This window comes from Pteropus alecto, unplaced genomic scaffold (genome assembly GCF_000325575.1).
Source record: "Pteropus alecto unplaced genomic scaffold, ASM32557v1 scaffold75, whole genome shotgun sequence".
Classification (NCBI taxonomy): Eukaryota; Metazoa; Chordata; class Mammalia; order Chiroptera; family Pteropodidae; genus Pteropus; species Pteropus alecto.
The window spans coordinates 30,676,379-30,702,623 of record NW_006440638.1 but is presented as its reverse complement, the minus strand read 5'-3'; the positions used below and the strand labels follow the sequence as shown (position 1 = coordinate 30,702,623).

General features: G+C 35.6%; 1 protein-coding gene and 1 pseudogene across 4 annotated transcripts in view; both read right to left on the bottom strand.

The window, feature by feature from the left end:
- The window catches only part of ATG7 (autophagy related 7), a 220,501-nt gene that overhangs the window by 101,855 nt on the left and 92,401 nt on the right, over positions 1 to 26,245 (bottom strand). The window lies entirely within an intron of this gene.
- The window catches only part of LOC107196066, a 6,699-nt pseudogene continuing 933 nt past the window's right edge, over positions 20,480 to 26,245 (bottom strand).

The window sequence follows — 26,245 nt, the reverse complement described above, 5'->3', positions numbered from 1 at the left end:
ATTCCTGCTTGTGCTCTGCTTGCACAGGAAGAAAGACTGATGTGTAAGGATGCTTATCACAACATAGTTTGCAGTAACAAAAGATCAGAAACAACTACTCTTTAACCGGGGACTGATTAACTAAATTATAATGTGTTTATAATCAAGGACATAATCTGGATCCATCAAAAGAGTGAAGCAGTTGTATAGTACCAATATAAACTAATTTCTAAGACATAGAGATATAGTAAAAAGCAACGTCTAGACCATGTGTCTAGTATTAATGTTTTTAAAATAAAAGTGGAGGAGGAGAGGAAGAGGGAAATGTACATACGTATATGCTTGTTTATGCATATATAATCTCTAGAAGAACATACATACACACAACTGGCATCAAGTAGTTGCCTCTGTATATTCCTTTATACTACTTGAATTTTTAAAACAATGTGCATGTATTACTGATTTAAATAATAGTAAAATCTTCCCCCCACCGCCCCCTCCAGTGCTGGAGAAAGGTCTCAGAAGAGGAAAAAGAAGAACTCTAAAGTCCTGATGAAGAAGTTAGCACAAGGAAGGAAGGGCAATTCTCCTCCCTCACATCATAAGAGACCTGAATGGCCAATAAATGTAGGAAACCTGTCTGGGAGCTCTAAGGTCTGAACAGCAAGCTGCAAGGTTGTCTGCTGCCAGAGAGAGGGGTGGGGTGAGGCACTGAGCTTGAGGATGGTGATGTTCTGGGACAGCTGTGTGGGGAATGTGAGAAAGGAAGCTGATCAGCAGCCTGAAGAGTGCTGAGCATTCTGAGGCTCCTGCTCAGGACAGAAAACAGAAGTTTTGAAAGAAAGGTGGTTAAGGACCCATCTAAGCTTGGGGACTGGCAGGATAAGAGTAACAAAGACAGAGGTGAAAGAAATCGAGGGGCTGAGGAATACCAAAAACGGACCCAAGCCTGGTAAGAAAAGGCCTGCAGACTAGAAGGAACAAGCAGACTAGGATCATGAAGGACTGGAGGAATGGGGGATGAGGGTATGAGGGTGTTGACCATAGTCTCAAGGCATATACAAAGTAGTCTTTGGCTGATTAACCACAGTAAGTTAATTTGACAACCTACTGCCTGGATATAAAGGCACTTAACTAAATCTCTCAGTAATAATGAAATTTCTTACAAACCAGAATGTTATCCCAGGAAAAACATTCATGGAAATTAAGCGACCTGTTTCTAAATGGTAAATACTGTGTGTGTGTAGCGAGCATTTATTTCCGAGTGAACCACAAAGTTCCCCAAATAGCTACTTTGTGCCAGTTTTCCAGTAAGGTAAAAGAAGAAATGGGGTTGAAAAGGGACAAAAACTGAAAAAAAAAAATTGGAATAATACCAGAGATGATACTTTGTTAGACTTCATTAAACTTTCAGTTTGAAACCTATGTTTCCATATAATTTTGTGGTGCTATGAATCTGGACAGTGGAAAAATTCACAGCAAGGGCAGAATGAGTAAAGGTCTCCCCCATCCCCCATAATCAGGATATGCAGAAAGTTTAATACTGAAACATTATTAATAGCTCTGGCTTGAAAAATATGTGGAAAAACTTAATCCTCTAGGGGCATATTTAATCATGCAAGGGTTTTCCAGCATTCCCTTTATGCACTGGGAAGTTAATTTGTGTTACGAGTAAAAGCAGTTTATAAAAGGTATCAGGATTTCCCTCCGCTACACACAGCTTTACCATCTTAAAGGGGAAAAAATGTGTTTTACATTATCCAAAAACAACAACAAACTTACCAAGATACTATAAAAATGAATTTGAGCACTGCAACAATCTGTCAATCTACATAAAATATACCAAATCTCTTAAGTGAATTATATAATACATGGTCCTGAGAAGAGTACACACTACATTCTGGTAAGTTATAATCACCCAAAGGTACTGGGAGACTTTGCTAAATGGAGAAATCATAATGACTATTTTAGTAAAAAGATATGGATCCTTTCCTGAGGGACTCAATTTTCCTAAACTGTTTTGTAAGGCTAGGTTATATTTATTCATAAGGTAAATAAGCACATACCACTGGACAAAGATGGTAGAATCTCTTTTTAAAACATGATTTTAGGAATTTTATTTCTCTTGCTGATATTCTTTGGTGACTCTTTTAAAAAAAAAATTATAGGTGACGTACAATATTAGTTTCAAGTGTACAACATAGTGATTTGACATTGATATGCCTTACAATATGATGCCATATTAAATCTACTACTTGTCACCGTGCAAATTTGTTATATCATTGACTAGATTCCCCGTGCTGTATATTACATCTCTGTGACTTATCTATTTTATAACTGGAAGTTAGTGTCTCTTATTTCCCTTCACCTTTTTTACCCATCCCCCCACATTCCTCCCTTCTGGCAACCAACACTTTGTTCTTTGTATCTATGAGTCTGTTTCTGTTTTGTTTAGAATCCACATATCAGTTAAATAATATGGTATTTGTCTTTCTCTGATTTATTTCACTTAGTATAATATCCGCTAGGTCCATCCATGTTGTCACAAATGGCAAGAATTCATTTTTTTTTATTGCTAATATTCCTATACACACACACACACACACACACACACACACACACTCACACATGTACATATATCTCACATCTTCTTTAACCATTCATCTATCGATGAACACCTAGGTTGCCTCAATATCTTGGCTATTGTAAATAATGCTGTTATAAACATAGAGATGCACATATATATTTTTTTTCCAAAATAGTATTTTCATTTTCTTCAGATAAATGCTCAGAAAACAAATTGCTATGTCCTATGGCAGTTCTATTTTTAATTTTTTGAGACACCTCCACACTGTTTTCCATAGTGGCTGCAACATTTTACACTCCCACCAACAGTGCATGAGGGTTCTTATTTCTCTACAACCTCACCAACACTTGTTATTTGTTGACTTTTTGATAAAAGCCATTCTGACAGGGGTGAGGTGTTATCTCATTGTGGTTTTGATTTGCATTTCTCCAATGATTAGTGATTTTGAGCATCTTTTCATATGTCTCTTGGCCATTGGTATGTCTTCTTTGAAGAAATGTTAATTCAAATCATCTGCCCATTTTTTAATCAAATTGTTTCTTTTAATGTTGAATTGTATGAGTTCTTTATGTGTCCTGGATAATAACCCCTTATTGGATATATAGTTTGCAAATATCATCTCCCATTCGGTAGGATGTCTTTTTGTTTTGTTGATGGTTTCCTTTGCTGTGCAGAACCCTTTCAGTTTGATATAGTCCATTTGTTTATTCTTTATTTTGTTGCCCTTGCCGAGGGAGATATATTCAAAAAATACTGCTAAGACCTATGTCAAAGAGTTTACTGCCTTTTTTTTCCTTTTGGAGTTTTATAGTTTTAGGTATTATATTTAAGTCTTTAATTCGTTTTGAGTTTATTTTTGTATATGTATTAGAAAGTAGTCCAGTTTCCATTTTTTGCATGTATCTGTCCAGTTTTCCCAATACTATTTATTGAAGAGACTGTCATTTCCCATTGTATACTCTTGCCTCCTTTGTTGTATAGATTAATTGACCATATAAGCGAGGGTTTATTTCTGGGCTCTCTCTTCTGTTCCATTGACTACATGTCTGTTTTTGTACCAATACCATATTGTTTTGATTGTTGTAGTTTTGTAATATATTTTGAAATCAGGCCTTTTCTTCCTCCTTAAAAAAGACTATTTAAAATTCTTGGAAAGTCAGTTTAGTGGTGATGAACTCTTTCGGTTTTTGCTTGTCTAGAAAACTATCCCTCTTTCAATTTTGAATAATAATCTTGCTGGGTAGAATATTCTGGGTTGTGGGTTCCTTCCTTTAAGCATTTTAAATATACACTCTCACTCTCTTTTGGCTTGGAGAGTTTCTGCTGAGAAATCAGCTGATAGCTTTAAAGGTTTCACTTGTATTCGACTTGTTTTCCTTTTGTTGTCCTCAAGATTCTCTCTTAAACTTTTGCCATTTTAATGACAATATGTCTTGGTGTGGATCTCTTTGGGTTTATCTTGTTTGGAAATCTCTGTGTTTCCTGGACATGGATGTCTGTTTCCTCCCCTAGGTTAGGAAAGTTTTCAGCCATTATTTCTTCAAATAAGCTTTCTACCCCTTTCATTTTCTTCTGGGACCCCCATAATGCAAATGTTAGTGTGCTTGATGTTGCTGCAGAGGTCCCTTAAACGATCCTCATTTTTTTAAGGTTCTTTTTTTCTTTTTGCTGTTTTTTTGGTTGATTTATACTATTCTGACTTCCAGGTTGCTTACTTGTTCTGTATTAGCTGATCTGCTGTTGATTCCCTCTAGTGTATTTTTCATTTCAGTTATTATATTCTTCAGTTCTGACTGGTTCTTTATTACATTTTATAACTCTCTGTTGAAATTCTGACTGAGTTCCTCTATTTTCTCAAGTTTGGTGAGCATCTTTATGACCAATACTTTGAATTCTTTATCAGGCAAATTATTTATCTCTATTTCAAGAGGGTATTTTTTGTGTTCCTTCACTTGGAACATATTTCCCTGTCTTCTCATTTTGTTTGATTTTGTGTTTGTTTCTATGAATTAGATGAAAATGTGCTCTCTCTTAATCTTGAAGGAGAGGCCTTGTGTAGAAACAAACTCTGTGTAGACTGCATGTGCTGGGTGGTTTTGGCAGTCTGGCTGGCTGGAACTGAAGTGGGCACATTTCCTGCCTGGGGCAGTCTAGGAGGCTGGCTGGCTGAAGCTGCAGCAGGGGCTGAAATGGCTTTGGGCATGTAGCTCCAGGAGCACCTTGGTAGGCTGGCTGACATTGGCTGCAGTGAGTGAGTGCTGGCTGAAGTGGCCCAGGGACATTGTGGTGGCCTTGCAGGCCAACTGGAGCACTTAGATCAAGCTCCTAACCACGCTATCTAGGTGGAGGAGAAAGTTATGGTGCTTGCTGACACCTCTGATCCTGGAGAGTTCCCACAGATCCCAGAGAGTTTCCACAGTTCCTTACCTGTTTGGTAGACTCCTTGGGGTTAGTAAATTGATTTTTTTCATGTATAGTCTAGATGTTCTTTAAATTATTGTTTTATTGCTGTGTCTCAGAGCAGGCAAGTGAGCTGGAGTGGGCCCCTCAGTGATGTCCCTACTGTAGGTCACATCATATGGGGAGGGTACCTGCTATTACTGCATCTGTTTCTCTCACCCTTCTCTTTGTAGTCTCTTTTGTTTGTTGTACAGAAGCTGTTCAATCAGCCCTCAGTTGTTCTTCAGGAGGAAATGCTCTACCTGTAAGTCTGTGGAAGGAGGTAAGTTCCAGATCTTTTTACATCACCATCTTGGGCCTCTCTCTTTGGAGGCTCTTTACTAGATCAAACCTGCATTTAAGTCCCTCTATAACCCTCTGCTTTCAGATGACTTTCTGAAGAATGATTTTCACAGGGTCTAAGAGCTCCTGACAACACCATGCAATGATTTTCCTTTCATGAGAAGAAGAAAGGATTCATAATTTGCAACTCTTATCTATTATTCTTAAGCAGGATACCAGGAACTCTGCACCCTATCTAAAAAAAATAATAATAATAACTTGTGTATTTTCAAAGAGGAAAGGGAAAATGTATCTGAAAAACTCTTAAAGTTTCTTTTGTTTAGGAATTATAATAACTTGCTCTTGACAATTTAAAAATATGTGTCCTGATTTCAAAAAACCTTAAAGAAATCTTTCCCAATGTCCCAGAAAGGATACTAAAAGCATGGCTGGAAGCCACCAGGATCCTTAATTCTCATCCTACGAAAATCCATAAAAGAAAGGTCAAAACACTCCCCTCTTAGAGACAGTCACCCATTCATCACAGGCTTTGCTCCAAGTTGAGGGCAAAACCCTGTTTTTCAGAATTACTAGTGAGTGAGCCATTCCAGGGTGGAGAAGCCCCGCTTCAGATGAGTGAGAATTATTGCTAATAAGACCATGAAACCTTTGATCAGTTTCTGTCTCTTGGTGCCCTGGGATTTCTATCATAAAAGACCATCAAGGATGAAAAAAGCCCCAATTTCAGCAGCCCTTACAACACTACTGTCCCATCTTCACTGCTCCCAGTTCCACCACAGGACCATCACCTTGGGAAAGTTTCAGCTCCTTTCTTGTTCCCTCTTGGTGCTGCTCTACCTCGAATGATCTGTCTTCTGCATCAAATGAGATATTTTACTTCCACCAAAGCTCAGCTCAAGCATCAACTCTTGCAAGAAGTCTTCCTTGATTAATACTACTGCCTATTTTTTCCTTCCTTTCATATTCTCTGACCTCGCTTTCATGGCATATTGAGTTGCCGAAGGGATTGAAGGAAATGCTCTGACTCACTGTCCCTGGTAATCGGGAGTCGATGGCATTTTCACATATTGATCAGATGTTCAATAATTTTGTTTCTGTTTCTATATATGTCAGTGATATAAAGCAGATAACAGATGAGAAGACAGCTTCATATGGAAACATGAAACAATCATCCTAATTACATCTGTTGCTGTTAACTTGATCTGTTATATACAGGCAGAATATACAAGGCCAAATTTTTTTTTAAAAAGCGACAAATCTGAGTTTAAGATATGTACTGAGTACACGATATGTAATAGTATCTTAAAAACTACAGCATTAATTGGGATAATTACTGGCATGTCAAAAATAAAGAACGGATAAGTCTCTTGTTCTTTCCCAAGTCACTGTATAGTGCACATTAGTCCTAGGCACCCAAGTCCAAAATGAGCACAAAGGTAATTTAGAGGTTATTGGTGATTTCAAATAGAAACTTCAAATAGCTTTAAAATCAAGATAACTGGCAATCGAATAAAAGTCCCAACATTTCAGTATTTTAATTGAATTTGTTATGATGCAACACACGACTGTACTAAAAAGAACCAAATAATATTACATCTTGGTATCTTCACATACTGAAATCAGAATTCTATTGAAGTGAACTAGGTAGAGGAAAAGAAACTGAGAAATGGGGTGTCAACTAGCAATAATTTGGCAACACTGGGCAAAACACTATCTTTTTGAGCCTGCTTGCTCATCTCTAAAATGGGGATGCAACTCCATGCTTATCTCCCTACTTACTGAGATACAAAAAAGATTTCATGACTTTAATAACTGTCAAAGAATGGTTTACAAAGAGCAACAGAAATGATATGCATTTATTACATTTTCTTTGAATTTACTACTTTTAAAACATAATTTTTATCAACAAATAGGGCTTGATAAATACAGAAAATACATGACAAGACATGTGTGCCTTCCACCTCAACTACAGCTTTAAAAACCAACAAGACACAATTATAGTTAAAGCAAGCCTGGCGGCCACCTGAAAGAAACAGACTGAAGCTCTGAAGAACTCCAACCCCATTTTCAGAAAATTGCCACCTATTTAGAAGGAAGACTCCACTTGCATGTCGTCTTTATTTTACCTGACTCAGAACTTGGTGTGAAAGCTTTTTTCCTGGGGCCAGTTGTTGAAAAGTATCAGAGGAAACTGTTTAACATCATGATCTCCTAAGATGGTGGGTAACAGTTGGAGCAACAATAAACTAAGCAAAAAGCTTAAAAGGAAAATCTGGGGAATATCATTTTCTTAGGAATGTAGAAGACCATACACAGGCACAGAGCTAGGTGCATGCCTCAAGTCGTGTACATGTTCAGGAAATATCTGAGAAGGCCCTAAGCTCTCACCTCTAGCTCACCTTGAGGAACTGTGCAAGCGGGAAAGGAAAGGTAAGGCATAATTCTTAACTGCCTGGCTGAGTGTTGAAAGCATGTCCCAATATGCACATACAGCTCCTCAGCAAAGACTAGGAGACTTATTGCTTCCAAACACTTACGGAAATCTGTCCAATTTTTAGATACCACTAAGCTAACTGAGCAGAAACTTCATAGCCACACAGGACAAGTAATACAAACTTAATGGAATTAGTTCAGATAAGTCTCTAAATAACAGCAGCAGCAGCAAAGAGGAAACTGTTTAACATCATGATCTCCTAAGATGGTGGGTAACAGTTGGAGCAACAATAAACTAAGCAAAAAGCTTAAAAGGAAAATCTGGGGAATATCATTTTCTTAGGAATGTAGAAGACCATACACAGGCACAGAGCTAGGTGCATGCCTCAAGTCGTGTACATGTTCAGGAAATATCTGAGAAGGCCCTAAGCTCTCACCTCTAGCTCACCTTGAGGAACTGTGCAAGCGGGAAAGGAAAGGTAAGGCATAATTCTTAACTGCCTGGCTGAGTGTTGAAAGCATGTCCCAATATGCACATACAGCTCCTCAGCAAAGACTAGGAGACTTATTGCTTCCAAACACTTACGGAAATCTGTCCAATTTTTAGATACCACTAAGCTAACTGAGCAGAAACTTCATAGCCACACAGGACAAGTAATACAAACTTAATGGAATTAGTTCAGATAAGTCTCTAAATAACAGCAGCAGCAGCAACAACAGCAGAGAGAGACAGTAAACCATGGGAAGGGGAGAGGATATGGTTTTCAGAGGTGCCACATTATGTTATTTAAAATATCTGGTTCACAAAAAAAATTACCAAATAGGCAAAGAAACAGGAAAGTATATTCCACATGCAGAAAACGGAAACAAAAACAGTTGATAGATGTTGCCCCTAAGGAACTTACTAGACAAAGACTTTGAATATGTTCGAAGAACTAAAAAAATTAATAAAAAGTATAAGTAACTAAAAGAAAGCATGAGAATATTGCCTCGCCAAAATAGAGAATATCAATAAAGAGGTAGAAATCATAAAAAAAGAACCAAAGAGAAATTCTAGAGTTGAAAAGTACAACTGAAAAGTTCACTAGAAAGACTCAGTATCAAATTTGGGAAGGTTGAAGAAAGAATCAGTGTACTTTAAGATAGGTCAACTGAGATTATCCTGTATGAGAAACAGAAAGAAAAAAGAATTAAGAACAATGAACAGAGCCTCAGATACTCACAAGACACCATCAAGCATACCGGATATACATAATGGAAGTTCCAGAAAAGAGGAGACAGAAAAAAGGGTAGAAAGTATATCTGAGGAAATGGAAAACCTTCCCAATTTGTGAAAAATATTAATCTGCACATTCAAGAAGATCAACTTCCAGTAGAATAAACTCAAAGAAATCAAGACCTAGACATATCATAATCGAATTGTCAAAAGACAAAGGGATAATCTTGTAAGTGCAAGACAGAAATGATGGATCATGTAAAGGGGATTATTAACAGTCAGTATCTCATCAGAAACCATAGAAGCCAAAAGTAGTGAAATAAAATATTCAAAGTGTTCAAAGAAAAAGACTGTCAACGAGAATTCCATGTTCAGCAAAACAAACCTTCAAAAATGAAGGAGAAATGAACAAATTCCCAGATAAACACAAAACAGAGAATTCATCAGTAGTAAACTTTCCTTGTAAGAAACACTTTAGGCTAAAATTAAAGGACACTAGACGGTAATTCAAATCCACATGAATAAATAAAGAGCACATATAAAGGCAACTATATTGATAAATATAAAAGACAAAATACATTTTTGTATGTAATTATTTTTCTCCTATGGGGTTTAAAATACAAATTCATATAATTACTATAAATTTATTGATTGTCATATAATTACAAAGATGTAATTTGTGTGGTAGTAAGCAAAAGGAAAGAGAGAGAAATAGGCAAAAAGAGTAAGGTTTTTGCATACTACTGAAATTAAGTTAATGTTAAACCAAATTACATTGCTAAAAATTAGGATTTTAATCATAATCCCCAGGGCAGCCACTGAAAAAATAACCCAAAAATATATCGTGAAATATATGAGAATTCAAATGGTACATTAGGAAGTATCTATTTAACACAAAATAATACAGTAAAAGAGCAATATAGAAAGAAAAAAGACAGAAGACACATAGAAAACAAAGAGCGATGTAGCAGATGTAAATCCTATCTTATCAGAAATTACATTAAATGTAAATGAATTAAAGACTCCAACTAAAAGGCAGACATGGTCAAATGCATTAAAAAAGCATGATCCAATTATATGCTGTCCACAAGAGATTCATTTTATATTCCAAGACACAATAGATTGAAAGTAAAAAATAGAAAGAGATATTCCATACAGTTTCACTTATGCAAGATGAATAAGTTCTAGAGATCTACTGCACAGTGTGGTGATGACAGTTAACAATACAGAACTGTATACTTCAAATGTCCTAATAAGATAGATCTTAAATGTCTCAACTGTATACACACACACACACACACACACACACACACACACACACACACACACATATGGTGAGGAATATGTTAATTAGCTTGATTGTGGTGATTTTACAACATACATGTATATTAAAACATCAAGTTATCTATCTTAAATACATATAGTTTTAATGTCAATAATACCTCAATAAAGCTATTTTTTAAAAAGGAGTCCATGCAAACTGTAACCAAAAATAAGTTAGTTGGAGAGACTATACTAATATCAGACAAAATAGCCTTTAATATTATTACTGGAGATGGAAGACATTATATAATGATGAAAGGGTCAATCAATCAAAAAATAAATATAATTATAAGTATGTATACGTACCTACTAACACACCCCCAAAATACATAAGCAATAAATGACAGAATTGAAGGGTAAAATATAATTAAATAATAATAGTTGGAGAATTCAATACTGGACTTTCAATAATGAATAAAACAACTAGACAGAAATCAGCAAGGAAGTAGAAGACCTGAACAACACTATACAACAACTAAATCTAATATTCTAAAACACCTACATCCAGGAACAGCAGAACACACACTCTTCTCAAGTGCACATGAAACATTTTCCAGGATACACCACGTGTTAGACCATAAAAAAATGAAATCATATATTATATGTTCTCTGACCACAATGGAATGAAATTAGATATCAATGACAGAAAGAAATTTGGGAAACTCACAAATATGTGGATATTAAACAATGCACTCCTAAAAGCAGTGAATCAAAGAAAGCACAAGGGAAAATAGAAAATACTTTGCAATAAATAAAAATAAAAAAAAATACACACACAACATACCAAAACTTATGAGATGCAACGAACACAGTGCTTAGAGGGACATTTATAACCATAAATGCCTATAATAATGATTTCAAAACAATAACCTAATTTTTCTAAAAAAAATCAAAACAAAAAGCACCCTACACATAAAACAAGAAATATAAAAAATTAAGCCAAAATAAAATGCTGTTTTTTCTGAAAAGATAGACAAAATTGACAAACCCTTTATCTATACTGATTAAAAATAAAAGACTCAAATTATCAATATCAGGAATGAGAGAGGAGGCATTATTATCAATCTCACAGAAATAAAAATGATTATGATACTATGAACAATTGTATGCTAATAAGTTAGATAACCTAAAAATAGACTAAGTTCTAGCAAGACACAAAGTACTGACACTACTCAAAAAGAAATAGAAAATCTGAATAGACTTATGAAGAGTAAAGAAAGTGAATTAGTAATCAAAAAACTTCCCACTCAGAGCCAGATGGCTTTGCTAGTAAATTCTACCACATATTTAAGAAGAATCAACCAATTTTTCACAAACTCTCCCAAAAAACAGAAAAGAAGGAAACCTCTCAACTCATTCTATGAGGTCAGTATTATCCTGATACTAGGACCAGAAAAGACACCACAAATAAAGGAAACTACAGACCAATGCCCCTTATCAATATATATGCAAAAATCTTCAATAAAATACTAACGAACTGAATCCAGCAACACATAAGGATTCTACACCATGACAAAGTGGGATTTATTCCTAGATAGTAAGGTTGGTTCAACATATGAAAATAAATCAATATACACCATGTCAATAGAATAAGGTACAAAAACCACATGATCATCTCAATAGACACAAAAAAGCATTTAACAAAATCTAACCTTTCATAACAACAAACACTCAACGAGCTAGGAATAAAGACAATTTCTTCAACTTGCTAAAGGACATCAATAGCAGGAAAAAGACAAGGATGTGTGTTTTTGCCACGTCTATTCAGCATTGTATTAGAGATTCCAGTCAGGGAAATAAACAAGAAAAAGAAATAAAAGGCAAGTGTCTAGATGAATGTGGATTGGAAAGGAAGAAGTAAAACTATACAGCAGATGACATGATCTTGTATTTAGAAAAGCATAAGGAAGCCACAAAAAAACTATTAGAACCATTAAGTATAGCAAGGCTGCAGAACACAAGAGCCATATACTAATATCAATTGTATTCTTATATACTAGCAATGAACAATTAAAAGAAGAAATTAAGAAAACATTTACAATAGCATAAAAAAATCTATGAATAAATTTAACAAAATAAGTGCAATACCTATACACTGAAAACCACAAAACTTCACTAAAAAAACCCCTGAAGAACAAAATAAAATACTACAAAGGAAAGTTCATGGACTGTAAGACTCAATATTGGTAAGAGCAATATTTGTCAAATTGATCTAATAATCAGCGCAAAACCATCTGGCTTTTAGTGAAGGAGGACAGATATAGACAAGCTGGTTCTAAACTTCAAATAGAAATGTAAGGGACCTAGAATGACCAAAATAATCTTAAAAAAGAACAGAGTTGGAGCTCTCACACTTCTGATTTCGAACCTTATTAAAAAGATACAGTAATCAATACCAGATGCTCCTGGCATAAGGACAGATCAATGGAATACAGAATCCAAAAATAAACCCTTAACATTTTGACAAGAGTGACAAGATAAGTCAATAATAAGAGGAAAGAACAGTCTTTCAACAAACAGTGCTGGAACAATTGAATATCTACATGTAAACGAATGAAGTTGGACCCTTATCATATACTATATACGAAAATTAACTGAAAATGATATACATATCTAAATACAAGAGCTAAAACAATTACATTCTTAAAAGAAATCATAGTATATCTTTATGACTTTGAATTGGACAATGATTTCTTAGATGTGACAATAAAACCATAGGCAATCAAAGAAAAATATAAGATGGGACTTCATCAAAATAAAAAACTATTGTATTTCAAAGGAAAAATCAAGAAAGTGAAAAGGCAAGACACAAAATAGGAGAAAATATTTGCAAACTTGTGATTATACTAAAAAAGCAATGAATCATGCACTTTAAAATGGTGAATTCTGTGATGTGAATTATATCTTAATTCTTTTTTTTTTAAGACATACGATAAGCTGTTAATAAAATGATCCAATGTAGGATGTCTGTAAAACAGCCTAATTAAATATTTTTAAAAAGGTTTGTATCCAGTATATATAAAAAACTCTTATCATTAATCAATAAAAAGACAACCCAATTTAAAAATGGGCAAAGGAACTGAGTAGACATTTCTCCAAAAATAAATATACGAATGACCAAAAAACAAAAAAAGACGCTCAATATCATTGGTCTTTAGGAAAATGGAAATTAAAATCATAATGAGCTACCACTTCACTCACTAGGATTGCTATAACAAAAAAAAAGAGACAATAAAAATGTTACAGAGAAGATGGAGAATCGAAACCCTCCTACCTGCTGATAGAAATTTAAAGAGGTGCAGCTGTTATGAAAAGTAGTTTGGCAGTTTCACAAAATGTTAAACACAGAGTTACTAGATGACCCAATAATTGTACTCCTACGTATATATACCCAGGAGAAGTGAGAACATTTGTTTACACAAAACTTGTACACAAATGTATGGCAACAATATATTCTTAATAGCCGAAAGACGGAAACAACCCAAATATCCAATTGATGAATGGATAAAAATGTGGTATAGTGGAATATTATTCAGCCATATTTTTTAGAAATGAAGTACTGACATATGCTACAGTATGAACCTGAAAGCATGATGCAAAGTGAAAGAATCCATTCAGAAAATGCCATGTATGATTCCATTTATTTGAAATGTCCAGAAAAGGAAAATCCATAGAGATAGAAAGTAGGTAAGTGGTTGCCAGGGGCTGCAGGAAGACTGAGAATGGGGCGTGACTACTAATGGGTACAAGGCTTGTTGTGGGGGTGCTAAAAATATTCTGGAATTAGTGTGATGGTTGCACAAACTTGTGATTATACTAAAAAAGCAATGAATCATGCACTTTAAAATGGTGAATTCTGTGATGCGAATTATATCTTAATTCTTTTTTTTTTTTTTTAAGACATACGATAAGCTGTTAATAAAATGATCCAATGTAGGATGTCTGTAAAACAGCCTAATTAAAAACACTATCTGGATGGAGGGAGGGAGGGACAGAAGGACACACTGAACCCCACTCCCATCAATCTGTGGACTAGTAGGGAATGCTTCTTCAACAATGTGTCATTTCCAATTAGAGTTGTTTGGAGCTAAATAAGTACCAAATTCGTTTATTATCTTTAAAAAATTCAACAATATTTCTGAAGATCTTTGGAAAGATAAAAATATATCTTTTTTTTAAACAGAAGGGAGAGAAAAAAAGGAAATTCTCTTGAGGTTTCATTAACTTCAAGTTTTGGGGAGTGGTAGAGGATCAAAGAACTAGTACAGATCTCTTATAGAAAAGCTAATCTGTCACACCAAAAAAAAAAAAAGAACAAAAAAAGCTGCCATGAGTAACTTTATCTCAACCTAAAAAAATAGAACCACAAAAAAAAAAGAACAAAAAAAGCTGCCATGAGTAACTTTATCTCAACCTAAAAAAATAGCTTTTTATTTCTATCATAAAAGCAAAATAAAGTTTTCTCAAATAATTTGACTTTATAAAATTGAGCTGGTTAAAAAAATGAGCTAGTTAATGAGCAGGATATTAAAATGATCGAAATATTTATAAATGGATGCTCTGACCAATAAATCTAATCTTTTTAGACTTATGCTATTATAGGTCATAAATTTGAGAAGGGCTTATTTTAAATATCAATAGAAGTCAACAGGGAGGCAAACTGGAAAACTATAAACAAAAAGTTGCTCCAGAAATAATTACAGCCCAAACCACTCAATACATTCATTCAAATATTTGCAGAGAGCCTGCCCTTGGTTACAGGCTTCTTCAAGAAATTCATTGTATTTCTGTATAAGGGGAATTATCCCCACTCCCCCAATTTTTTTATTGTGGTTAAATAAACACACATTTACTTTCTTAACTCTCTTCAAGTGTATATAGTTCAGTAGCATTAAGCACATTGACATTGTTATGCAGTCATCACCACCATCCATCTCCAAAACTATTTTCACCTTGCAAAACTGAAACTCTATACTCATTAAACACTAACTCCCCATTCCTTCTCCACCAGCCCATGGAAATCACTATTCTACTTTCTGTCCCTATGAGTCTGACTATTCTAAGTACCTTATTTAAGTGGAGTCATACAGTATTTGTCTTTTTGTGACTGGTTTATTTCACTTAGCATAATGTCCTCAAGCTCCATCCATGTTGTAACATGTGTCAGAATTTCCTTCTTTTTAAAGGCCAAATATTATTCTATTGTATGTATAGACCACATTTTGTTTATTCAGTCATCTCAGTGGACACTTGGGTTGCTATCTTGTTTTAGCTATTGTAAATAATGCTGCTATGAACAGGGGTGTACAGAGGTGCCACTTATTGTCAAGGAGATAACCAAATATCCTCTACAATTCACCATGCATACAGAATTATTTCTCCACTTGCAATATTCATTCTTTGGTCTCAGTTTTTAAACACTGTTTTGTTGGGTTTTTTTTTTTTTTTTTTTTTTTTTTTTTTCCTTTTTTTTATTTTTTTTTTTTTTTTTTTTTTGCCATTTCGTTAGCATTCTCATTAATTTCCAAAATCAAGTTGAGGAAAAGAAACCAGACTACCTTATACACTTAAGTATTAATTAACAATAACATGTAAAAGGAAGATTACCACCACCCCCACTTAAATGCAAGTAACTGGCAGGGGAAAAAAATCCTAAAAAATACATGTTGAAAGTTTATATTAGATACACTGTATTTCTTACATGACTTCCTTTCATCTCATTATCTAAACAGAAGGAATCAGACAAGAACTATCCCTTATTCTTCATATTCTTATCTAAACACAACCAAGCCTAAATGCCTACTATTTCAAAAAATATCTCTTGATCACCTTTCTGATTATCTTCCCCCCAATGCTTTTAACGGCAACAAAATATCCTTGAAAAACATATCCTTCTACTTCAACATCTTAGATGAGGAAGGCAAAAAGAGGATATAATTGCATCTTCTGTGCATCCAAATCTCACTTTAAAATAAAATTTTTAGGTAACTTTTCTTTCACAGGCTTCAAAAATTTTTTTAATGGTAACGCCAGTACAAGACCATTAAGTGTGTGTATATATATATACACACACATTTTTTTTTACTGACTATAACGATATAAGATACACTTTGAAAGTTCTTGGAGGATTCCAAGACTTAAAAAAAAAATACACTTGAAACCTTAATGTAACAACTTTCTAAAGTCATTCTTCAAAATAAGTCACAAAAGCACAAAACTACAGAGCAGTAGTTCTCAAACTGGAGCATGCATCAGAACCTCCTGGTGGGCTTGATAAAACTCAGAGAGCTGGGCCCCACCCCCAGGGTTTCTGATTAATTAGGTCAGGGTGGAGTCTAAAAATCTGCATTCCTAGCAAGTTCCCAGATGACACTGATGCTGTCCGTCCTAGTAGGGAATTTTCAAAATGCCTGTTAATCTAAACAGGAGCACATTCTCTTGAGGCTCAATCCATGAAAAAGCATGTGTGTTCCCTTTAAATTAACTTTAAAAACTCGTTTTTAGCTGTCTTTCCTAAAAGAAATTACTTTGGGTGATATTACTATTTAACAGTTTTAGTCAATCCCTTTAATAAATTCTTTATGGTAAAAAGTTTTCAGTTCCCCTAAAAGAGAGCCAAGTCTTATTAAGAAAATTATTACCACAAGTGACTTTTGTAATGTGTGAATTTTGGTTCAGTGCGTTTCTTTTAATTTTGGAACTGAGAATTATACAAGCACATATTTGGCAGGCAAGCTCCATTGAGAAAAATTAGGCATTTGATTATATTATTTTATACATTGTTTTCTATCTCCATCTGCATAAACTTTAAGGTCACTGCCATAAACCAACAGCCTTCGGCTGGAAATAGCCCGGAAACAGGTTTGGTTTGATTCATGGAGTATTTTGGGGGAAAAATATACTTGAACCAACACTTTAAAAATCAGGTACTTTCACACTAAAATTCAATTTCCACCTGCTTTTTAAAAAAAATTCAGAAGATGTGGCAACATTATTCCCAAATTGCAGCAATTCAACAATCAGCCAGGGCTGGGCTGCAGCTGCCCTGCAGAGAGAACGAGCTCTAGCTGGCTACAGTCCCCCTTCATTTCCTGTTGTCTTCAACCTAGTCCTCTCCACTTATTTATATACTGGCCTAGCACCTTGTTAATTTGGTTGCCTGGCATAAGAAGGAACAGACAGTAGAGTCTCAATTTCAGAAAGTACATATACACTGGCTTAAATTAGGTGTGGTATAGGTTAAGTTTTTTTGGATTTAGTCTCTTGGCCTAAGGTTGTTGAATTGTGTGGTCTACCAATAGGCCATCTCCACTCAGGAAATTCTTGTGTTAGAAATCTTCAGGCTAGGACGAGAATGCTCTGAAAAGCAGTGTGTCAGGCTAAGACTCTTCCTGTCTGGCAAAAAGGATAGTGTAATGATGGGCATGCCCACGAAAACCTGCACACATCATGTCTATTTGACATTTTAACCTTTTTTCATTGTAAAATAACACAGAAAAGTAAAATGTAATATATGGCTTAAAACATTATAGAGTGAACTTCTCTTCTATAACTCCTACCTCTTCAAGAACATCAATACATCAGAAGTCCCTACAAAGCCACTTCCCAGTCATGACCCTACTTGCTTCTCTGAGGTAAACACTCACTTGTGTGATAAATACTTCCTTATTCTTCTTTATAATTTTTCCTCCGAACTCTGCTTCCCTAACAATATCACTTAGTTCTGCACCTTTCTGAATGCCAAACTTAGACGTTCATTCGACTTGTAAAAATTCGACACTATGTTTTAAGAAACATGTTAATTTTATCTTCTTTTTCCTCCTGACAGCCTCACCAGAGGTTATAACAAACTGAAGGTATGTATATAAAGGATACACTTCGCTTTTGATATCAGAGCATAGGGCCTTCCAAGAACCAATTCTTGGCTTTGATATTTTTTCTGCTCTTTAGTAGTTCCTACCTTCTAATTTTTTGTGTTTATTGTGCTGCTTTTTTCTAATTTCTTGAGATACGTATTTGCTCATTAATTTTGGGCTTTTCTTTTAAAGCTATCCATTTTTTTATTCAGTACTGTCTTATCTATATCCCATACAGTCATGCCTCATTTTATTGTGCTTTGCTTTACTGCAATTCATAGATACTGTGTTTTCTTACAAAATGAAGGTAGTGGCAACCCCATATCAAGCAAGTCTATTGGCACCATTTTTCCAACAGGCTCAGATGATGGCTGGCATTTTTTAGCAATATTTTAAAATTAAGGTATGTACATTTTTTTAGACAGAATGCTACTGCAAAATTAATAAACTATAGTATAGTATAAAGATAACTTTTATATGCACTGAGAAACGAAAGAAATTGTAACTCACTTTATTGTGGTGGTCTGGAACCTAACCTATAATATCTCCAAGGTATGTCTGCAAATTTTTATGTCAAATATTTATCACTCATTTAAAATATTTCTTAATTTCCATTATGTCTTCTTTAATTCATGAATTATTTAGGGATATATACTTGAACTTCCAAACATATGGAAATGGTTTCCTAGTTATCTGTTTATTATTGATTTCTAGCATAATTACATTGGAATCGGAATATATACTCTGTAGTTTTAACCTTTGATATTTGTTGAGATTTACTTAATGATCTGGTCTATGGTAAATTCTTGTAAAATGTTATGTGCTTGAAAAGAATGTGTAAGTGTACAGTTGAAACTTATTGGAATTCATTAACCAATATCACCATTAAATAAAAAATAAATAAATAAATAATGGGAGAAAAGAATGTGTAGTTCACAGTTGGTGCAATGTGTTCACTAGAATATGTTTATTAATTATGCTGATCAAATTTTTTTGTATGTTTCTGAGAGATAATAGGAGATATATATACACATACATACATACATATATATATATATGAAATATATATTTAGATAATGATCTCTTCCCCCAGTCCCTGTCACAGAGATTCTAAAAAACCCTTGTAATTTCCTAAATAAAAACACTAGGCACATTTCTTAATCCAACATTTGGTCTTTGACTTAAGTTCCTACCACAGGGCTTCTGAAGGCCTTGCAATTTCTTGAGTGTCTTTTGTTCTAATGTGGCAACTCTGGACAGCCTCCTGGATAAGCCTGGTCACCAGGAAGACCAAGCCATAATAAGAAGCTATTCGTTTAAGAGAGAAGGGCTGAAAACGGTGTTAATGACTGATCATTCCTACATGATGAAGCCTCCATAAAAATCCCCAAAGCACAAGGTTTGAAGAGCTTCTTGGTGGTAAACGTGGAAATTCCGGTAGAACAGCACACCCGGAGAGGGCATGGAAGCGCTATGCCCTTCCCCCATACTATGCTCTATGTATCTCTTCTATTTGGAAGTTCCTGAGTTTATAACCTTTTATAATAAAAAGGTAATCTAGTGAGTATACAATGTTCTGTGAACCACTGTAGCAAATTAATCAACAACCCAAGGAAGGAGGGGGTCATGGGAACCTCTGATTTTTAGCCAGGTGATCAGAAGCACAGGTGATAACCTGAGCTTGCAACTGGCATCAGAAGTGTATGGTAGGGCAGTCTTATAGAACTGAACCCTTAACCTATGAGATCTGATGCTATATCTAAATAGTGCCAAAATTGAGTTAAACTGTAGGACACCCAGCTGCAGTCACAGAGAACTGCCTGGTGTGGAGAAACATCTCCACAAATTTGGTGAGCAGCAGTGAAATATTTTGTGTGAGTAGTAAAGGAGACTAATAGGAGAGGTACTAATAGGAGGGAGGAACTGGATTTTTGACTACATGTAGGAAGGAAAAAACTTTTGCCTATTACAGCTTCTTTCATCAATTACTGAGAAAGACTTGTTAAAATTTTCCACTGTGATTATGGATCATCTACTTCTTGTAGTTCTGTAAAATCGGTTTATATATTTGCAACCATATTATTAGGTATATACAAATTTAGAATTTTATCTTCCTGGTGAATTAAAACCTATCATTAAAAAGCAATAGTAATACATAGTAATGCTTTTTGCCTTAAAGTCTATTTTGTCTGATATTAACATAGCTACACCAGCTGCCTGTGGTTAGTGTTTACACTGTATACATTTTGACATCTTTTTTATTTTAATTTTATCAGTACACTCATTATGATTCTTTGAGCGATACACCATACCAACTCAATATGGGCTCTCTAAAGAATCCTCTTAGGCTATTTCTCTCAGAATCCCTGTTGCAGCCAGCAGTGTGAAGACTCTGATAAAAATCTGTCTCTTCACTTCTCCTCAGGTCTTAGAAGGATACACTTTGTTTTTGATATCAAACAGAGCATCATAGATTTCTGTGAATGACTCCCTGCATACTTGTTGTGGCTGCTTGGAGCAAAGATGACATGCCTATAGAAAGGCCTATTTGATAATCCTAAATGATCAATAAATGCTCATTGCAGAACTGTTAGTTGATCATTCGTAATTCTCAATAATATTGATTTTGTCCAGGTCTTATAGTCAGTCTATCCCTGAACTTAGAAGCAATTTATGTAAAGTTCTTCACTGTAGAAAAAAAATGAATAAAATGATACATTATGTTTTCATCTCTTATGGATGTTTTATTGAAGTGTGGATTTTGTCAGCATACTTTCTTAAAACTACAGCATAATCTTGACAGTCCAAAGGGAGCACTATGGAACTGACTAGTTTTGAATACCATCCCTTCTCGAACCCGGGCCACAGCGAGGTGGTGCTTAAAAGCTGGATGATAAAACTTTCCCACTAATTCATATTTCATAGACACTGTGATACAGTGGATACCTGCTGGATTTGTTTTTTGCTCAATTTTTAGTATATCGTGCTCTGCCTGGAGCAGTTCCAAGTCTTTGGAAGAACACCTCCAAATCATTACCAGATCCCAATTTGCTAATCTAGATCAACAGTTTATTACAAAAGGGTGTAACTCAGGAATAGTCAGATGGAAGAGATGCATAAGGCAAGGTATGAGAAAAGGGCATGGTATTCAGGGGCACCATTCTCCTTCAGTTTCCATGTATTTGCTAACTCAGAAGCTCTACATCTTTACTTTCAATCATTCTGTGTCCATATATTTAAGATATATTGATTGCATAATGCACATTTTAAAAGTATAGTCTGACAATCTTTGCCTTTCAACTATAACCTTGAGTTGACTTATGTAATTACTAATGCATACGGGTTTAAGTCTACCACTACTCCTTGTGTTTTATATCTGTTTTACTCATTCCATGTTCCTTTTCTCTTCCTTTAAATTATTTTCTCATTAGACTTTTCCTTTTATTAATTAGAAGTTATGAAATTTTTAAATTTGTTTCATGTTTAATTAAAACATACATCCTTGACTTATCAAGGTCAAATGTTAATCGACACCTTTACCCTCCTCCAAGAAAATGTAAGAACCTTGGACAGACTAATTCCATTGCCTCCCTCCCACCCCCGCCCCCAACTATCATGCTATTTTGTCCCATATTTTAAATCTCTATATTTTAAAAAGTCCAACATTGTATTGTCTCATAGTCAATGTTCACTTAGAGTTACCCACATATTTATTGCTTTCTTTGCTTTTTATTTTTCTGATACTATCATGGAAAAATTATTTGTAGAGTGATCTGAGGACTATAATCATGACATCTTCCTCTAAGAAGATTTCATTGCTTTTACCTGGCACTTATGAGCATTAGCTTAATCCAAGTAGCCTTAAGGTTTCTGGGCCACTCAGATAATGTGAAACTGAGCTGCAGCCAATGTGAGAGTTGGTTTACTTTCAGTTACCTTCAGTTACCTGTACTCCTAGGTGTATCTCTTCAGCGGATCTCAACTCAAAGTGGGAAATGGTTTACCAGGTTTCCCAGGCTTGACAAGATGCAGACTACAATGTTTAACATTGAAAGGACAAGCAAAGGTGATCTCAAGTTCTCAACTTCCTTCCTGATCTTTTGCCCACAAAAGTGGCCCCAGCTCTAGGCTCATTCCTCTGTTTTCATTTCCCAAATCTCAACTTCCTCACAATTTATTCTTTGATGTTTAAGAAGATTGAAAAAATAATTTATCTAGTTTCTTTAAGTGACTTCAGTAAGTGAGCTGGTTGGAATCATGTGGCTTACTACTAGTTAAAGTACTAATCTCCCAGCATTCTCTTATGCATTATATCTTTCGTACATGGCCTTACCTTGCCAATGTCTGCCCCCAGTTATATAAAAAGTGCTATAGTAAACTTGGAAGAATCATGATCACTCTTCCTGGTAGCAACTTAGAGTGAAGAGGAAATATAAAAGACAAGGGTTCAAGTTACAGTTCCTGTAATGTATTCTCTGACTCTATGACTCTGGACAAAGATTAGTCTGAAAAATTTGGTAGGAGAGAGAAAACTTCCACCTTTATCAGAAGATCAGATGAAAGAACACAATAAAGCTTGAAAAAGGCTATAAAGCTAACAAGAATTATAATTCTCTTCCCTCATTTCTCTGTCCCATGAGTGAACCATTCATCCATGGCTTGGGCTAATTTATCATGGCAGGCCGGTGGTCAACTGACATTTTAGGTCACTGTTCAACAGATGGCAACATTACAGAAGACATAATATTCCAGAGTCAAACAAAGTGATACCTATTGTTATATTATTTATATTTTATAACACTTCACCATACACAGTGTGCACACAATGTGTACTACACACTCTCCCTCCACCTCCTAGGAGTACCTAGTTCATATCTGAGGTACCCTACCCAGGAACATATACTCCAGATGTGGTTGGCTCACATTTGAAAGACTAATTAGAAGTCTAACCTCCAGAGTCAGAGTATATCAACTGCAGCTATCTAAATCTACACTAGAAGGTTCCCTAATGAGTATAAAGAAGTAATTTTCTAAAGAAAAGTGTTCAAGATGTATGGATTAGCTGGAAATATTGTACAGGAACCTCCAACCTTATAGATACATGTGAGTTATAAGAATCTGGCAAACCAGGCAGCCTAATACTCTTTGTGGAGGCACTCTGGGCCTAAGACACTGGTCCTGGGTCTGAACACTTAACAGAGGATTCCATCACCTGACACAATTAAAAGGTTATATATGTCCTGTAATGAGAATATGTCTGCATCTGTCTCTACTGAACCTTTAATGTGAGATACTAGGGAAAGGATGAGGGATGGGGCTTTTCAATCTGTAAGAACAGGCTGAATGACTAACTTTTATGGCTCCTTGCTAATAAATGTTATGTGTGGCAAAATTTGGTCTGAGACTATTGTTACAGACCCCACAGTAGCATAATAGCTTGAAAATATTGGAAGCTACCAATTTATAACAAAAAGATCTGCACTATTGGGAGCAGTAAAACTAGCTCAGTTTAGTTTGCAACAATTGTGGTGCATGAAATCTCTCAAACGAAGTCTGCTGGGACATAACCTCAGATATAGATGAACTGGAGCTTTAAGCAAACAGTCTGGAGGGTCTATGGGAGGAGCTAGGGTTTATGGTAGTTCTCATACTCTATGTAATCATGAGGATCCTACAGGAAGAACTCTACGTTTATAATAAAGCTCTATGGTTTTAACTTCCCCTCCCATTAACTTCCTTTTCCCTTCTATAAATCTCCTCCGTATTGGCACACAAGCCAGAGTGTGCACATGGCTCACCATGTCTGCATGCACTGGGTTGCAACACTTTCTTTTTCCTGAATAAATCGTTTTTGGCAATGAAACACCTAGTCTTATTTTTCAGTCAACACCTCAAAGCAGGAATATCATGCTTATCAAGCTGATATACAAATTTGCTATCCTGGACCCTCTAAGAGAGAGGGTATTACTCTTCAGTAGGAAAACCACAGGAAGCTAAAGAGACAGCCTTGAGGTGTGGGTTTTGCTGGGCCTGGGAGCCTGCCAAAAATACATCATTCTGTTTCTTGGCCCCTAGAATGCAATGATACCCAATATTTTTTCCCCAATGATTTTCCCCAAACTACCTGGACTTTGCATTCCACGATCCCCAACCTTTTTGGCACCAGGGACCGGTGCTCCTATGAGAATATAATGCCTGATGATCTGAGGTGGAGCTGAGGTGGTGATGCTAGCGCTGGGGAATGGCTGCAAATACAGATGAAGCTTCTCTTGATGACCTGTTGCTTACTTCCTGCTGTGCGTCCTGGTTCCTACCAGGTCACAGACCTGTATGGGTTGGGGACCCCTGTTCTACCCAAAATAATGCCATAAACAATATCTGTATTCAAAGGAATAGATGGGGAGCAACTATCCTACTTCTTCAAGCAAATGCAAAACAGAATCATTTGCATTTTCAAAACATGATTGTTTTGGAGTCTTAGCAGCTATATGTCCCTACCCTCCAAAATGTTTTTAAAATTTTTAAGCTTAAAATTAATCAAAATGGGAATGTGAGTTATGTTTGTCATAAATGACTTCTTAAGTAAAAACTCTTATCTCCCACCCTGTGTCTGGGATGAAGGACATCAAGAAGTTGCTCTAGCCCACACAATTTTCCTGATGATACAGTCTGAAAATGTGACCATAAGAAATACATTCTAAAAAAAAAAAAAAAGTTTTTCTAGGTGTCAAAATTCTTTTTAATGGACAAGTCCCCCAAGTAAAGACCAATTGTTTCACAAAGGAGCTTAACCATTAGTTCTCAAAACTGCTAAAAATTTAAAATAGAATCTATAGAGCAGAACAGAACTCTGAAATTCTGTAAGTGTGAATTAATTCTGCCACATCATCTGAGGTGTTTAATATGGTAGGTAAGTGAACTGAGAGCTGGAAATGCTGGATTTTCATGTAATTTCTCTGAGCCAAATGATCTCTCCATCTGATAATTCGGGAAGTGGCTTTTTGCTAGCCATTTTTCAGGAATACTGAAAGTGATGCCAGGGGAAAAAAATCCATAAAATGATGCTAGAGGAAGAGAGAAATGTTGCAGCACTTGAAAAGATTAAGCCAAGGCAGCTGGTCCTCCCTGCTCATGTTCCACTGGCCTCCAACCCATTTATAGCTACAGCAAGAAAAAGCAAAATGGCTGAGACTGGGAAAAGGCTTCTGAGCAGCAGCGTGGGGCAGGGACAACAACTGTACTGACAGGCAGCAGGCTTGTGCTGTCCCAGAACTGTCATCCTAGATCTTTTCTGTCCCTGCATCTCAGAGCACAGAGGAATTCAGAAATCAGAGAACATAGCCAAGAAGTCATTACCAACGTTTATGTCAGCTCATCTCAATTTGTGGGCCTGACATCATGAACAGATACCTGCACGGATACTTCAGGAAATAAGAAGATTCATTCCCTCCCCTAGTGCGCACTCCTGGGAACATTAAACCTCAGCTTCTTTTTGGTAAATAATGAAAAGCTTATATGAACAGCCTACTTGAAAAGAAAGGGAAAAGGAAAGAAATGGACAAAGAATCTAATAACCTACACATTAATATTTGTTCACCTCTCGAGGCCATGGCCTTTTAAAAGAACTGCTCCTCTTTTTGTTGTTGTCCTCTCCCTTTTTGTCAACTTCTAAAGATGGAAAAATTTTGTGGTTGTAAATTACAAAGTGAGTGCATTTATGAAAGGAAATGAGAATGGCATCCAATCTCTGCTCATACAAAGGAGTAACTGAAAAGATTTACAGAGTGCCAGCTACAGGGCACTCAGCATAAAAGTTCTCATTTAATCTTCATCACCACTAAAATTGTACTTAACTATTTTCCACCAGAGGATACTGAAGTGCAGAAAGTTTGAGATACCTGTCACAGGTCACACAGTTGGTAGATGGCATTGTCTCTAAAGCCAGTGCTCATTTCTATGGCACGGACCTTATCAAAATGCCGTTATCTCTTAGCCATCTTGTAGTCAGAAGGTTAGTGTATTTTGAGTTTCCTTGAACTGGCACTCTCACTTATTAGACCTACAAGCTGAAACTCTTGCAGTTCTTTTTAAATTTTTTTTTTTTCTTGC